Source organism: Mobula birostris, chromosome 7, assembly GCF_030028105.1.
Source record: "Mobula birostris isolate sMobBir1 chromosome 7, sMobBir1.hap1, whole genome shotgun sequence".
Taxonomy (NCBI): domain Eukaryota; kingdom Metazoa; phylum Chordata; class Chondrichthyes; order Myliobatiformes; family Myliobatidae; genus Mobula; species Mobula birostris.
This window is the reverse complement of record NC_092376.1, coordinates 71,692,480-71,709,033: the sequence shown is the minus strand read 5'-3', so window position 1 is coordinate 71,709,033 and position 16,554 is coordinate 71,692,480.

The window sequence follows — 16,554 nt, the reverse complement described above, 5'->3', positions numbered from 1 at the left end:
TGGGCTCAACAACAAGCTGTTCTAAAAAGCCATCTTGCAGACATTCTACAAATTCTCTCTCTTGAGATCCAGTGCTGACCTGATTTTCCCAATCCACTCACAAGTTAAAATCCCCCACAGTTATCATAACACTGCCCTTCTGACAAGCCTTTTCTATTTCCAGTTGTAATTTGTAGTCCACGTCCCTGCAGCTGTTTGGAGGCCTATAAATAACTGCCATCAAGGTCCTTTTACCCCTGAGATTTCTTAGCTCAACCCATAAAGATTCTACACCTTCTGATCCTATGTCACCTCTTTCTAATGATTTAATATCATTTCTTAGCAATAAAGCCACGCCTCTCCCTCTGCCTACCTGCCTATCCTTCCGATACACCGTGGATCCTTGGACGTTCAGTTCCCATAGACATGCATCCTTTAGCCAGGTCTCAGTGATGGCCACAATATCATACCTGCCAATCTGTAGCTGTACGACAAGATCATCCACCTTATTCCTTATGCTGCGTGCATTTAAGTATAACACCTTAAGACCAGTATTTGGTATTTTTTGCTTTGATTGCACTGCACCTCATCCCAATGGCTGCAAATTTGCCCCATCACCCGCCCGTCCTTCCTGACATCTTTACTGCTCACTATCTTAGATTTATTTCTGTTCTCCTCTTCCTCTGCTCTATCATTCTGGCTCCCATCCCCCTACCAAATCCGTTTAAACCTTCCCACCAGGATATTGGTCCCCTTCGGGTTCAGGTGTAACCCATCCATTTTGAACAGGTCATACTTCCCACAGAAGAGATCCCAATGATCGAAGAATCTGAAGCCCTGCCCCCTGCACCAGTCTCTCAGCCACGCATTCATCTGCCTGATCCTACTATTCTTGCCCTCACTAGTACGTGGCACAGGTAGCAATCCTGAGATTACTAGCTTCCTTCCTAACTCCCGGAAATCTCTATTCAGGACCTCCTCCCTTCTCCTATCTATGTCATTGGTACCAACATGTACCAAGACAACTGGTTGCTTGCCCTCTCCCTTCAGAATATTCTGGACTCGATCCGAGACATCCCGTACCCTGGCACCTGGGAGGCAATACACCATGCGGGTATCTCTATCAGGCTCACAGAATCTCCTGTCCGTTCTCCTGACTATGGAATCCCCTATGACTACTGCATTCCTCCTCTCCCTCTCTCCCTCCTTCCCTCCTGCACAACAGCGCCAGGCTCAGTGCCAGAAACCTGGTCACCGTGGCCATCCCCTGTCAGGTCATCCCCCTCAACAGCATCCAGAGCAAGATATTTGTTGCTGAGGGGGACAGCCACAGGTGTGCTCTCCACTATCTGGGCACTTCCCTTCCCTCTCCTGACAGTGACCCAGTTTTCTGACTCCTGTAGCCTAGGAATGACTACCTCCCTGCAGCTCCTGTCTACCACCTCTTCACTTTCCCTAATAAGCAGTAGGTCATCAAGCGGCAGCTCCAGATCTCTAACACGGTCTCTGAGGAGCTGCATCTCGGTGCACCTGGCACAGATGTGGCCATCAGGGTGGCTGGAGGGCTCCCTGTGTCATAGAGCACAGAACAGAACAGTACAGGCACTAGTGCCCATGATGTTGTGCCAACCTTTTAACCTCCAAGATTTTTTAGAAATGATAACTATAGGTTCCTTTCGAATAATTATGCAGGTATCCATGAGTATGTCTGTTTGAATATGAGGGGGCGACAGTTGTGACCTATATATACTTAATGTTGTCTCTCTCAGGTTGTTGGGGAGTCCAGGAAGGCCGGATAAATCCTCCAAGGATGATTGCCAGCAATCCATATGCAGCTTCACTCTTCTGATTGAGTCTCCATACTTCGTTCCATGCATGTTCAGTGGCGTTATAAAACTTGCTGTGGATACTTTTGCCATGCTTATCTCTTATGACACTCAAATGTTTTACCTGTTAGTTGCACAGTAAGGTTGCTAGTGCTTTGCAAATCAAGCAATCCGCTACTAGGAACTTGTTTAGCACAAGCTGGAATTCAAGGTTATTAAATTCTGTTTATGATTGCTACACATTATACTGCATGTAAAATAATTTGTCAATTTATAAATAGCCTTGTTTCATTAACTTTTCATACGTACTTTGGAACACTGGGTAATTCTACAAGAATATACATGTCTATGACAACTCTTCAAGTTAGGCCACCAAGGTTATTACTGTGTTCTGAGATTATGAAACTGCAGGTGAAAATTGGATATTAGGCTGTTTAGGAACAATCCTAAATGTAAAATGTGTGGACTGCATGTTATAGTTTCAAGCAGTTGTGTACAAAGTGGAAGATGCAAAATAGAATGAAGGCATTGAGTTATCGAAACTGCTTCTGTCAAATCCAACTTCTACTTAAGTCTTCTTTTGTTCATGAAATTAACTGATCACATACCTTTCTGTACTCGCATTTACCCTCGAGGTTCCATGATTTTTATTCTCTATGCATTATTAGTGATACATACCATTAACAAGCTGAAAATTGTTTTTTTCAGTTTATCTCTTCATAGTGTACGGTGTTTTCATCAATTTGAACTGCCAGTTTGTAATACATCTTTCTTTTAACCATATTCTTTACCATACAAAAATGTACAATCAATAAGTTCTTTATAGGTGGTGAGATGTATTTCATGCAATGTGTGGGCTGGTCGGGTGGAACCTTTTCTCTCAATTTTCATTGCAATAGTAGGGATTATAATGTAATTAACAAATGAGATCAGACTAGATTTTTGAGTAGAAGAAAAATACCAATTTATTAGGTTGTAAATTGATTTTTAAAGCTTTAGAGATTGTAGAAAAAATAGATTTCCAAAATTGTTTCAATACAGAACACTGTGGCGACCCACTTTCTAGTGCACACGAACCGGCTCACAACAGCGCGCGCAGGCAGAGTGCCGGCACCATAAAGGGCGCCAGGCCATCTTCACCAGCAGGGGGAAAATCCCGCACGTGGAAAGGGTCTGGGAATATGCATTCCCCACAGCAATCCCACCCAGGGAGGGTGGGAACGGGAAGGCTTTAAAAGCAGGCCGCGAAGTTTGAATAAATCTCTTTCATCGCAACTCTAACTCACCGACTCCGTGTGGTTATTCTAGCGCTGTGTGTAGCACACCGCTACATTTCGTGACCCCGACGGCCCAAACGATATTTGGGCCAGAGATGACCGACGCCGCATCTGTTCACGCAGTTTCGTTACAACTGCCAGGCTTTTGGCCGCGGAAACCCCGTCTGTGGTTGGAACAGGCAGAAACACAATTCCGCATTCGGCAGATAACCTCGGAGTCCACTCGTTACTACTACGTGCTGAGCTCTCTCGACCAAGAGACTGCTGCACAAGATGGAGGAATTGGGGATCATACGACGGTCAGACAGCCCATGGGCCTCCCCCCTGCACATGGTGCCCAAGGCAACGGGGGGCTGGAGACCATGCTGTGACCACCGCAGGCTGAACGAGGCTACAACGCCAGACCGCTACCCTGTGCCGCACATTCAAGACTTCGCAGCAAACCTACACGGCGCAAGGATCTTTTCCAAGGTAGACCTCGTCCGGGGATACCATCAAATCCCGGTACATCCGGACAACATCCCCAAAACAGCACTCATCACCCCGTTCGGACTTTTCGAATTCCTCCGAATGCCGTTTGGTCTAAAGAATGCCGCACAGACTTTCCAGCGGTTAATGGACGCGGTGGGACGCGACCTGGACTTTGCATTCGTCTACTTGGACGACATCCTCATAGCCAGCAGTAGTCGGCAGGAGCATCTGTCCCACCTCCACCAGCTCTACTCCCGCCTGAGCGAATTTGGCCTTACAATCAACCCAGCCAAATGCCAGTTCGGACTCGATACCATCGACTTCCTGGGCCACAGGATTACTAAAGACGGGGCAACCCCACTGCCCGCCAAGGTAGACGCAGTCCGCAACTTCCCCCGACCCAACAGAATCAAAGGCTTGCAGGGATTCGTGGGTATGGTGAATTTCTACTACCGTTTCCTCCCCTCAGCAGCCCGAACCATGCGACCCCCTGTTCACTCTAATGTCGGGTAAGGGCAAGGACATTACCTGGAACGAAGAGGCCGTAACCGCTTTCGTTAAAACCAAAGAGGCCTTGGCAAATGCCGCGATGCTAGTGCACCCCAGAACGGATGTCCCTACTGCCCCCACAGTGGACGCATCCAACACAGCAGTCGGTGGAGTGCTGGAACAACTCATCGAGGGTCGCTGGCAACCCCTGGTGTTCTTCAGCAAACACCTACGACCACCAGAACTCAAATACAGTGCTTTCGACTGGGAGCTACTGGCACTATACCTGGCAATCCGGCATTTCAGGTACTTCTTAGAAGGTAGGCCCTTCACCGCGTTCACAGACCACATTACCTCCGACAGGGGCGCCCAGTTCACCTCCAGCCTGTGGTCGGCTATGGCCAACCTTTTAGGATTGCAGCTACACCACACAACCGCCTACCACCCACAGTCGAACGGACTAGTGGAGCGTTTGCACCGTCACCTGAAGTCGGCTCTCATGGCCCGCCTGGAAGGGCCTAACTGGGTGGATGAATTTCCCTGGGTCCTGCTCGGAATCCGCACGGCGCCCAAGGAGGATCTGCACACCTCGTCGGCCGAGTTGGTGTACGGTGCACCCCGGTCGTCCCAGGAGAGTTCATACCAGCCCCAAGGGGGCAAGAGGAAGAACCGCAGCAGTCCTGGACAGACCACGGGAGAGGCTCGGTAACCTGGCCCCCATACCCACTTCACAGCACGGACAGAGCCCGACCTGCGTACCCAAAGACCTGCAGAACTGTAAGTTTCTTTTTGTACGACGGGGTGGACACCGGGCACCGCTACAGCGGCCCTACGAGGGGCCGTTTAAGGTGATCAGGAACAATGGGTCCACGTTCGTGCTAGACATTGGGGGGGGAAGAGGAGGTTTTCACGGTGGACCGACTCAAACCGGCCCATGTGGACTTGGCACAGCTGGTCCAGGCTCAGGCACCGCGGCGCAGGGGCAGACCTCCCAAACAGAGGCCGATCCAGACGGTGGACATTGGGGGAGGTATCGCCAGTTCTGGGGGGGGGGGGTTATGTGGCGACCCACTTTCTAGTGCACACGAACCGGCTCACAACAGCGCGCGTAGGCAGAGGGCCGGCACCAGAAAGGGTGCCAGGCCATCTTCCCCATCAGGAGGAAATCCCGCGCGCGGAAAGGGTCTGGGAATATGCATTCCCCACAGCAGTCCCGCCCCAGGGAGGGCAGGAACGGGAAGGCTTTAAAGCAGGCCGCGAAGTTTGAATAAATCTCTTTCATCGCAACTCTAACTCACCGACTCCGTATGGTTATTCTAGCGCTGTGTGTAGCACACCGCTACAACACGACCAAAACATATGTGTCAATGTAGCTATCTCAGTTTTGCATCTATCACACTGACTATTTACATTAGGAAATATTTTAGGCAATCTCTCCTTCGTCAAATAATAACGATGTACAATTTTAAATTGAATTAGAGAATGACTGGCACAAATCGAAGAAGAGTTAACCAGCTTCAAAATTTGCAACCAATCCTCTGTTATCAAGGTCATATTAAGCTCTCTTTCCCAATCTTGCTTAATCTTAAGTAAAGGATAATTATCCTGTTGTAATAGTAAATTATAAATTTTCCCAATAAAACCTTTCACTAAAGGGTTCATTTTTAAAATAATGTCTAACAGGTCAGAGTCTTGTATATATGGTAAATTTCTTAAATATTCTTGTAAGAAATGTCTGACCTGAAGATATTACAAAAAATGTTAGTATGAGAGAGAGTATTTAGTTACTAATTTCTCAAAGGACATCAATCGACCTTCTTGAAACAAGTCCATAAATTGACAGTTTTGTTTGGTATAATTCCTCAACATATTCACGGTATTTCTATATCAGACCAACACGTAATTGTATTTGTCACATTATTGGCCAGAAGGGCTATTTTATTAAAATGGAAAGATGCCACTGCTCCCACTTTGACACAATGGTTCTCTCAGGTGATGTTATGTCTTAGTTTGGAAAAAATTAGAAGTCGAACTTTTGATCCTAAATTTGACTTCAAGAAAAGGTGGGGTTCTTTTGCCTGTTATTACCATTTGACTTGAGTTAATACAGATGGTTCTTCTCTGATGCTTGGTTATGTGGGTTTGGTTGGCGGTTTGATGTCTTTTTTTTTATGGAAGCTTGTATGGCTTATGGCTCCAGGTTTGTGCTCCAAATGGGTTTTTTCCCCCTTTTTTTCAGTTATTGGGGTTTTCTCTGTTTTAGTTAGTAAGGGTTCTTTTTTTTTCTTTCTTTCCGTTTTTCCAAAAAAAAAGCTTTAATACTTTGTTTTTTGATTATTATTGATATACTGTTCAGCCTGGTTGACAGTTTAACTTTTACTCTACATATGGATATGTTACCTTGATTATTTTGATGTATTTTATTCTGTTGCTGATTTTCAATAATAATTAATAAAAAGATTTTAAAAAGAAAGAAGAAAAATATGTCGATACCAAATCCAAGAAGGCGTCAGGGTGCTGCTATATGGTATATAGTTTGATTGAGTCTGTTTATGCTAATTGTGCTGTGGTGACTATGTCCTATTTGGGCTACAGAAGCTACGGCAAGTTGTAAAATTAGTCAGCTCCATCTTGGGTACTAGCCTCCATAGTATCCAAGGCATCTTCAAGAAGCGGTGCCTCAGAAGGCGACTTCCATTGTTAAGGACCCTATCACCCACAGCATGCCTCTTTTCATTGTTACCACAGGAAAGAGGTGCAGAAGCCTGAAGGCACACACTCAGTAGTTCAGCTACAGCTTGTTCCCCTCTGCCATCCAATTCCTAAATGAACATTGAACCCATGAACACTACCTCACTTTTAAAAATTTATATTATTTGTTTTTGCACTATTTTCAATCTATTCAATATACATATACTTACTGGAATTGATTTATTTATTGATTGATTGATTTCTATGTGATCATGTATTGCATTGGTGTGTGTGGCGTGTGGCCAAGTGGTTAGGGCAATTGGATTAGGGATTTTGAAGGTCGTGGGTTCGAGCCTTGGCCGGGCCGGCATGTGTGTCCTTGAACAAGGCTCTTAACCACACAATGTTCCAGTCTACCCAGCTGAGAATAGGTACCGGCAAAAATGCTGGAGGTTAACCTCGTGATAGACTGGTGTCCTCTCCGGGGCGGGGCGGGGGGGGGAGTCTCGTACTCCCAGTCGCTTCACGCCACGGAGACCAGCATAAGCACCGGCCTGATGGGTCACAAGGCTCATGACAGACTTTAATTAATCTAATGTATTGCATTGAACTGTTACTGCTAAGTTAACAAATTTCATGACACATGCCGGTGATAAGAAACCTGACTCTGATGATTCCATTTGAATGCTTTTTGAATAGTAGTGTGGGATCTGATGTCTACTGGAGAGAGAAAACTCAGGTGTGATTTAATGTTTATTTGAAAAATGACTCTTCTAGCAATGTAACACTCCCCTGATACTGCACCGAAATTTCATCCTTGATTCTATTTAGGTTTATGTAACAGGGTTTGTATGCATGATCTTCTGACTCTAGCAAAAGTGCTATCGATGAGTGAAGGCTAACACCATTAACGTGTGGTGGAAATGAAAGATGAAAGTGAAGACTGTTTGGGGAAAAATACAGGCAAATTTTCAAATTTGAGATCTGCACAAATCCCCTTCTGTTCCATCAGAGTTTTTTTATTGTTATATTTAGTCTGATAACATTGCTTGGTAACCACAGGGAAGTACACATTTCATTTTATTTTAATTCAGATGGTGCCTTGGGAAACTTTAGATGTCATAATGCACAACTGTGGAGGATCAATTTCATTTCCCAGGAGACAAATAATGAGGGCAACATGAACACAATGAAATGAAGGCAGATTGCTGCTGACAAAGGAAACATTTACTTGCATTAAGCGGCAGATGAGATGAGTATAGCGAGTAGAATTCTTTTAACCGTATGTGTGTAACTTTATAGCTACAATCAGCATGCTTGGTCATTGTGGGTTCACAAAACCTGATAGGACCAGTGATAAGGTCTTCCAGGACAGCTGAAATGTCCTCCTCTGGAAAAAATAGCTTCCCTTCCACTGTTTCTTGGACTTCTGCTCTTATTCCATTTCCCTCCAGACAGAATAGAGTTCCCATAGTCCTCACCTTTCACCCTACTGACTTTTAGCACATTATCCATCATTTCTACCAGCTGCAATGGGATCCCATCATCAGCCACATTCTTCTCCAGGAATTCTTCCTTTCTACCTTCTTCTCCCCTTCTTCTCCCTTTCTACCTTCCCCAGGGATCACTTCGTCTGTGACTGCCTTGTCTGTTCACCCTTTCCTATTTGACCCCTGCCACTTTTCACTGTAAACATAGGAGGTGTAACAGCACTGTTCCCTCTAAACTGCGCAGGTATGCAGTAACTGACATGCTCCTGTGTAGCTGGAATTTTCTTTTATATAATGTTAATATAATTGTGAAATACTTTTAATTACATTAATGAATATAGTTCATAAATTTTTAAAATAATGTACCACAAACTTTACTTTGAAACATTTTAGAGCTTCAATGTACTTACATTAGCAGTGTTTCAAGTTACAGTACTATTACAAATTGTAACAATAAACACAGAATGGAAGTCAGTAGGACTTGGTGCTGCCATTTACTGGAGTGACAAAGTGAAAGATCTGTTTGCATCTATAAGTGCTGATGTTGATACTGCACCTATTATTCGAATCAGTCAACATGGGTGTAATCACATGGATAATAGATTTCCTGATGATGAATTAAGAGTATGGCAAGCTTTTGACTCTGTTGCTATTGCAAACACAGCCAGTTTTGAATTTGGAAAAGGGAATGTTGTACGACTGACAAAAAATACTCAACTACTATTGCAAACTAGGACGAAAGCTATGCCTCAAAGATATCACAGCAATACTGTAATTTCAAATTTGTCATTTCTGAGAAGTTAAGGCTGGTTTGATTAAGATATTCACTGAGATGTTGAACTGTGTGTTTAGAAATGAAAACCTTGAAGAACTGTCAATTTTTGTTGACATCATTGCAAAATTTCAAGCTTCTAATGCTGACTGCGAACATGGGTTTGTTCTTATAAATTTAATTACGTGTAAATCCAAAAACAGACTAGAGGTGAAACATTTGGATGTTCTAATAAGGATTAAGACATATCTTTTCATCTAAATGCAAAAGTAATCTGGACATTGCTTATAGGACAATGGATTTGTAATAAAGAAAGATTTTCTTTGTTGTACTGAATTTCTTTATACACTTCAATTAATAAATTCAAAGTAATTTAATTTTCATTCTAAGTATTCATAAGATGCATATTACAAAACACATTTAAAGTGCCGCACAGTTTTCAGACCATGTAAAAATTCCCTGCTCAGAGCAATGTTTGGTCCATGCAGATGTAAAATAAATTAAAGGGAATGTTGTATAACACTTTTTCTTACTCCTCCTCCCTCACCATCACCTAAAGACCTAAACAACCTTTTCAGATTCACATAGAGCTCCTTCCGCCTTATTTATTGCACTCAGTGCTCCTGATGCCATCTCCTTTGATTGGTGAAACCAAGCACAGTCTGTAATGGTCATTCTGAATTCCTATTGTATGCCATTCTGGCTGCACTTCCCATTCCCACAATGACATGTCCATCCCTGGCCTTCTCCACCACTAGAGAAAGGTCAACTGTAAACTATAGGAATAGAACCTTACATTTTGCATGGGTTGTCAGGAACCCAATGGTCTGAACACTGAGTTTTCTAATTTTAAGCAAGCCCCTCCTCCAGCGTTTCTCCCCCTTGCACTACACCCCTTCGAGGCCTCCATCACCCACCTTTGTCCTCTTAATACGGTTTATCCATTGCACTTCTCCCATCCTGGATCTGGTTTCATCTGCTATTTGCTTCTCCCCTGTTGGCTCCTATTATCACCTTCCTTTTTCATTAGATTCCACCCCTAAGAGCTTTGTGTTCCTATTTCTCTCCCAGGAGTAACTGTCTCCACCTTCACCCGCCCCTCCTCCAGCTTGCTTCACCTGCCTTTTCTTTTATCTCTATCACCACCTGCCTCTTCTATCCTACCTAGCTCAACATACCTTTATCTCTTTTCAGTTTTCTGTACTTGCTATAAGCAGCCTTTTGTTCTTTTATCGAATCCTCTAGATTCCTTGATGTCTATTGCCTTGCACTCAGCAGCCTTATCATTCATCCTTATGAAACACATTGACCATATTATGAGTTTTATTTAAACAGCCCTTTTCAAGAAAGAAGAATTATGAGGTGATATAGGATAAGCCCCTACCGCCACAATACACAGTAAATCTTCTTTGTTACAATCCCTGAGTCTTGATTCAGAAAAAGGGTAATAAAACATAGAAAGTGCTGTTTAGTTTTCTGCTTAATTTTGTGGTCTTGTAGTGTAGGGTGGTTCCCTGTGTGTGGTCTCACTGGTGGAAAACTGCAGAAGTCTGGAAAAAATTGAGGAAAATAAAAGGGTCACTACTGGTTCCTCAGACAAGGCTCATATTGGAGAGTGCTAGGATTGGTTGATTTGGGTTAGGAGCAAAGATCTGTTTTACTGGATCTGAAAAAAACTGGAAGGTGTGACCAGATATTGAAAGGAAGGGTTTACAGATGATGATTCCAAACATAACGTACATTAGGGGAATCTGGTGACAGTCATTTGTGAAAAATCAATGCTCACACATCTCAGCACTTTGATAAACTCCAATGTCCTAAACTACATCTACCTTCACTCACCCAGTCTAAACTACCTCTTAGGAAATAACGATTTCATGTTCCATGAATTTAATGATAGCTGGTGCTCTTGCTAATTTATTGAGGACCCAGTCTATCTAGTTCCTACTGGTTGACTGTTTTCATGCAATGACTGTTTTCTGGTATTGATATGACAACTATATCCAGCTCCCTTCATTAACTTTGTTATTTTTTTGAACTTTCATTATGAAATCTACCACAGGGAGATAATGTACACTTGAGAAGGTGATATCATCAAATGCCTTGGAAAATGAAAGATTGGGCTTTAGCTTAGTGCACTTAAACATGATTTTAATATTACTGTAAATCTAGTTTTTATGCTAATATGCAATGAGCAAAGGTCATGACATGGAGTGTACACACAGCGCCTATAAAAAGTATTCAGCCCCCCTTGGAAGTTTTCATGTTTTATTATTTTGCAACATTGAATCACAATGGATTTAATCTGGCTTTTTTTGACACAGAAAAAAAAGACTCTTTCATGTAAAAATGAAAACAGATCTCTACAAAGTGATCTAAATTAATAACAAATATAAAACACAAAATAATTGATTGCATAAATATTCACCCCCTTCCGGTATTTAGTAGATGCACCTTTGGCAGCAATTACAGCCTTGAGTTTGTGTGGATAGGTCTCTATCAGCTTTGCACATCTGGACACTGTGATCTTTCCCCATTCTTCTTTACAAAACTGCTCAAGCTCTGTCAGTTTGTATGGGGATTGTGAGTGATCAGCCCTTTTCAAGTCCATCCACAAATTCTCAATTGGATTGAGGTCTTGTCCCTGACATGGCCACTCCAGAACATTAACTTTGTTGTCTTTAAGCCATTCCTGGATAGCTTTGGCTTTATGCTTGGAGGTCATTGTCTTCTGAAAAACAAATCTTCTTCTGAGTCACAGTTCTCTTGCAGACTGCATCAGGTATTCCTTCAGGATTTCCCTGTATTTTGCTGCATTCATTTTACCCTCTAGCTTCACAAGCCTTCCAGGTCCTGCTACAGTGAAGCGTCCCCACAGCATGATGCAGCCACCACCATGCTTCACAGTAGGGATGGTTTGTTTTTGATGATGCGCTGTGTTCAGCTTATGCCAAACATAGCATTTAGTCTGATGGCCAGAAAGCTCAATTTTGGTTTCATCAAACCGTTGAACCTTCTGCCAGTTAACTTCAGAGTCTCCCAAATGCCTTCTGGCAACTCTAGCCAAGATTTCATGTGAGTTTTTTGCAACAGTAACTTTCTCTTTGCCACTCTCACATAAAGCAGCAACTGGTGAAGCACCTGGGCAACAGTTGTTGTATGCACAGTATCTCCCATCTCAGCCATTGAAGCTTGTAACTTCTCCAGAGTTGTCATAGGTCTCTTGATAGCCTCCCTCACTCACCCCTTTGCATGGTCACTTAGTTTCTGTGGATGGCCTGCTCCAGCCATTTACAGCTGTGCCATATTCTTTCCGTTTCTTGATGACCGACTTCACTGTACTCCGAGGGATATTCAGTGACTTGGAAATTTTCTTGTATCCATCTCCTGACTTGTGCTTTACAATAACTTTTTTTCAGAGTTGCTTGAAGTGTTCTTTTGTCTTCATGGCGTAGTTTTTGCCAGGAAACTGCCTCACCTGCACTCAGGTCTCCATTTAACTAATTATATGACTTCTGATGATTTGGTGTGTCATATTAAAGGGGGTGAATGCTTATGCAATCAATTATTTTGTGTTTTATATTTGTAATTGTAACTCAGATTCTCTTTGTAGAAATCCATTTTCACTTTGACAAGAAAGAGTCTTTTTCTGTTGCTAAGTGTCAAAAGGCCAGATTAAATCCATTGTGGTTCAATCTTGTAAAACAATAAAACATGAAAACTTCCAGGGGGGTGAATAATTTTTATTGGCACTGTATATTGACAGGCTCACTATAAGCAAATGCCAATACTTAAGAAAATGCACAATTCCCAAGGAAAAGTGGTGAAGTGATTAACGTAACAATCAATATCACTTTTGTATATGTATGAGGAGGTTAATCAGATAAATTGACTTTACCCATCTGCATTGAGCTAAATCCTGTTTGTTATAGCTAGCAGCTCCAAATGAGATTACTGGCATTCAGCCATTCATACAGACACTGCAAATTTAAATTTTAATTTGGAATTTAACTGTTAACTAATTGATAGGTGCATCAGCAGGATTCCACGTGGAGTACAGTATCATGTCCCGTCTTGTGGGGATGACCTAGCGTTACACTAGTCAATCACTTCACTCACTCTGAGCCAGAACAGAGGCCACATTCTTTTCATAAAGCCATAGGAAAGTACAGCACAGAAACAGACCCTTCAGCTCATCTAGTCTGTGCTGAGCCATTTAAACCGCCTACTCCCATTGACCTGCACTGGGACCATAGCCCTCCATACCTCTACCATCCATGTATCTATTCAACCAGCTCTTAAGTGTTGAAAATGAACTCACATGCACCACTTGCGCTCGCAGCTCATTCCACATTCTCACGACAATCCGATGGAGGAAGTTTTCCCTCATGTTCCCCTTAAACTTTTCAGCTTTCACCTTTTACCCTTAACCCTTGCCCTCTGGTTGTAGTCCCACCTCACTGGAAAAAGTCTGCTTGCATTTACCCCTCATAATTTTGCAAAACTCTATCAAATCTCCTTTCAATCTTCTACATTCCAAGGAATAAAGTCCTAATCTGTTCAATATTTCCATATAACTCAGATCCTCCAGACTCAGCAACATCCTTGTAAATTTTCTCTGTATGCTTTCAACCTTATTTACATCTTTCCCGTGGGTAGTTGACCAAACCTGCACACAATGCTGCCTAGGCAATGTCTTATACACTTCACATAACATCCCATTTTCTGTACTTAACTTATGAAGGCCAATGTGCCAAAAGCTTTCTTTATGACCCTGTCTACCTGTGACTCTAATTGTGGACCTGTATTCCCAGATCCCTTTATTCCACTGCATTCCTCAGTGCTCTACTGTTCACTGTGTAAGACCTACCCAATTTGGTCCTACTGAATTGCAACACCTCACACTTGTCTACATTAAATTCCATCTGCCATTTTTCAGCATATTTTTCCAGCTGGTCCAGATACCTCTGCAAGCCATGATAGTCTTCCTTGCTGTTTACTACACCCCCAGTCTTGGTGTCTTCTGCAAACTTGCTGATCCAGTTGACCACATTATCATCCAGATTGTTGATATAGATGATAAGCAACAACGGACCCAGCACTGTCCTCTGTGGCACTCCACCAGTCACAGGCCTCCAGTCAGCAAGGCAATCATCCACTACCACTCTCTGGTTTCTCCCACAAAGCCAATGTCTAATCCAATTTACTACCTCATCTTGAATGAAAAGCAACCGAACCTTCTTGACCAACATCCCATGCAGGAACATGACAAATACCTTGTTGAAGTTCATGTAGACACATCTACTGCTTTGCCTTCATCAGATTTCCTGGTAACTTCCTTGAAAAACTCTATAAAATCAGTTAGACATGACCTACCATGCACAAAGCCATTTTGACTATCCTTAATCAGTCCATGTCTATCCAAATATTACCTATCCCGTCCCTTAGAATATTTTCCAATAACCTTCCCACGACTGATGTCAGGCTCACCAGCCTAATTTCCTGATTTGTTTTTCGAGCCTTTTTTAAACAGCTGAACAAATTTGGGTATCCTCCAATCCTCTTGCACCTCACTTAACACGACGATTTAAGTATCTCTGCTAGGGCCCAAGCAACTTCTGCACTTTCCTCCCACAGGGTCTGAGGGAATACCTTGTTAGGCCCTGAATATCCACCCTAATTTGCCTCAGGACAGCAAACACCTCCCCCTCTGTAATCTGTATGGAGTCGATGAAGTTGATGCCATCTTACCTTACCTCTATAGGTTCTGTGTCCATGTCCAGAACAAATGTAGATGCAAAAAATGCATTTAAGATCTCCCCCATCTCTTCTGACTCCATGTATGGATTACCTTTCTGATTTTCCAGAGGACTAATTTTGTTCCTTGCAATCCTTTTGCTCTTAACATATCTATACAATCCCTTAGGATTCTCCTTCACCTTGTCTGATAGGGCAATCTCGTGCCTTCTTTCAGCCTTCCTGATTTCATTCTTAAGTGTTCTCTTGCATTTCTTATACTCTAAACACCTCATTTGTTTCCACCTGCCTATACCTGCTATGCACCTCCTTCTTTTTCTTAACCAGGGCCTCAATATCTCTTGAAAACCAAGGTTCCCTACATCTGTTATCTTTACCTTTTATTCTGACAGGCACATACAGACTTTGTACTCTCAAAATTTCACCTTTGAAGGCCTCCCACTTTCTAAGTACACCTTTGCCAGAAAACATCCACGCTTGCCAGATCCTTTCTGATACCATCAAAATTGACCTTTCTCCAATTTAGAATCTCTACCCAAGGACTAGACATATCGTTTTGCATACTTACTTTGAAACTAATGGTATTGTGATCACCACATGCAAAGCTTTCTCCTACACAAATTTCTGCCACTTGCCCTGTCTCATTTGCGAATAGCAAATCAAGTATCGCACACTCTCTCGGCTTCTAAGGAAACTCTCCTGAACTTTCAATGGGGATTGTTGTTAACGGAGTAGTGAAAATGTTATTATTTTATAAATATATTCATATATTTATTAATTAAATATTAAAATATTTTAGTTTTCATTAAAAATATTTTGTTAAAATTTGTGAGGGAGTTTCAGAGTTGGGACCTTAATACTACCTCATCTGTGGCCTACTCAATGCCTGTACCTTGTCAGCAGAACAGAAGAAATTGAAGCAGGGCAATAGTCCTTCATACCCCAGACTAGTTCTCACTTTCAGTAAGATTATGGTTGATCTTTTACCTCAGCACTCTCCTGCTCTGACTCCAAATTCTGTGATTTCCTTAATATCTAGAAATCAGCAGGCTTCTGGGTGCAGGAGCCAGTGTTGTTCGGCTCCTCAGCCTCTAGTCTATATAAGAAGGTGACTACGGGTCGTAGGATGTTTCAATGAAGATTCAGCTTTTAGGTTCTATGTATAATGCAATTAAATGTTGCAAGAAGAATAAATTATTAGAGTAAAGTATTTTGGCTGTCATCAGTCAGAAAGAGAATATTATCTAAAATTATAATTGTAAATTAATTAAGTGTAGTTAACTCAATGTAGAAGCTAATGCAATTAGAATATGCTGATTGTTATAACGTGCTCACAATGTTAACAAATCTGTGTCTCATGTTGCTTTCTATTCTGTACCTTTCTGAGGAATTATTTTCTTATAAATGCTTTTGTTAACATTTCTGCTGGAAACAACCTGAAAAAAATACCATACTTTAATTGTAAAACCCGAGATTCTCACAATCACTGAAAATGCTCTCAAAAATTGAATTAGTTGCATTTCTTCCTACCTAATTAAAATATTAATAACCAAAATGAGATTTTAAAATTATACATTGTCATGCCCAACCTTTCGTCTTTTAATGTCTTCATTGAAATTTGTACTTTACAGACATTTCCAAAAGACTAAGGTAAGGCTTGACATTTCTTTGGTCTATAGCCTTTGACTTCGATTATATTAAATTTAGATTATAGAATCTCTATAATTTTCCAAATACTTAGATCGTGCTGACAACATGTTTTTCCGTTTTGAGCAGTTTGTTAATACAAATGTCCTGTCACA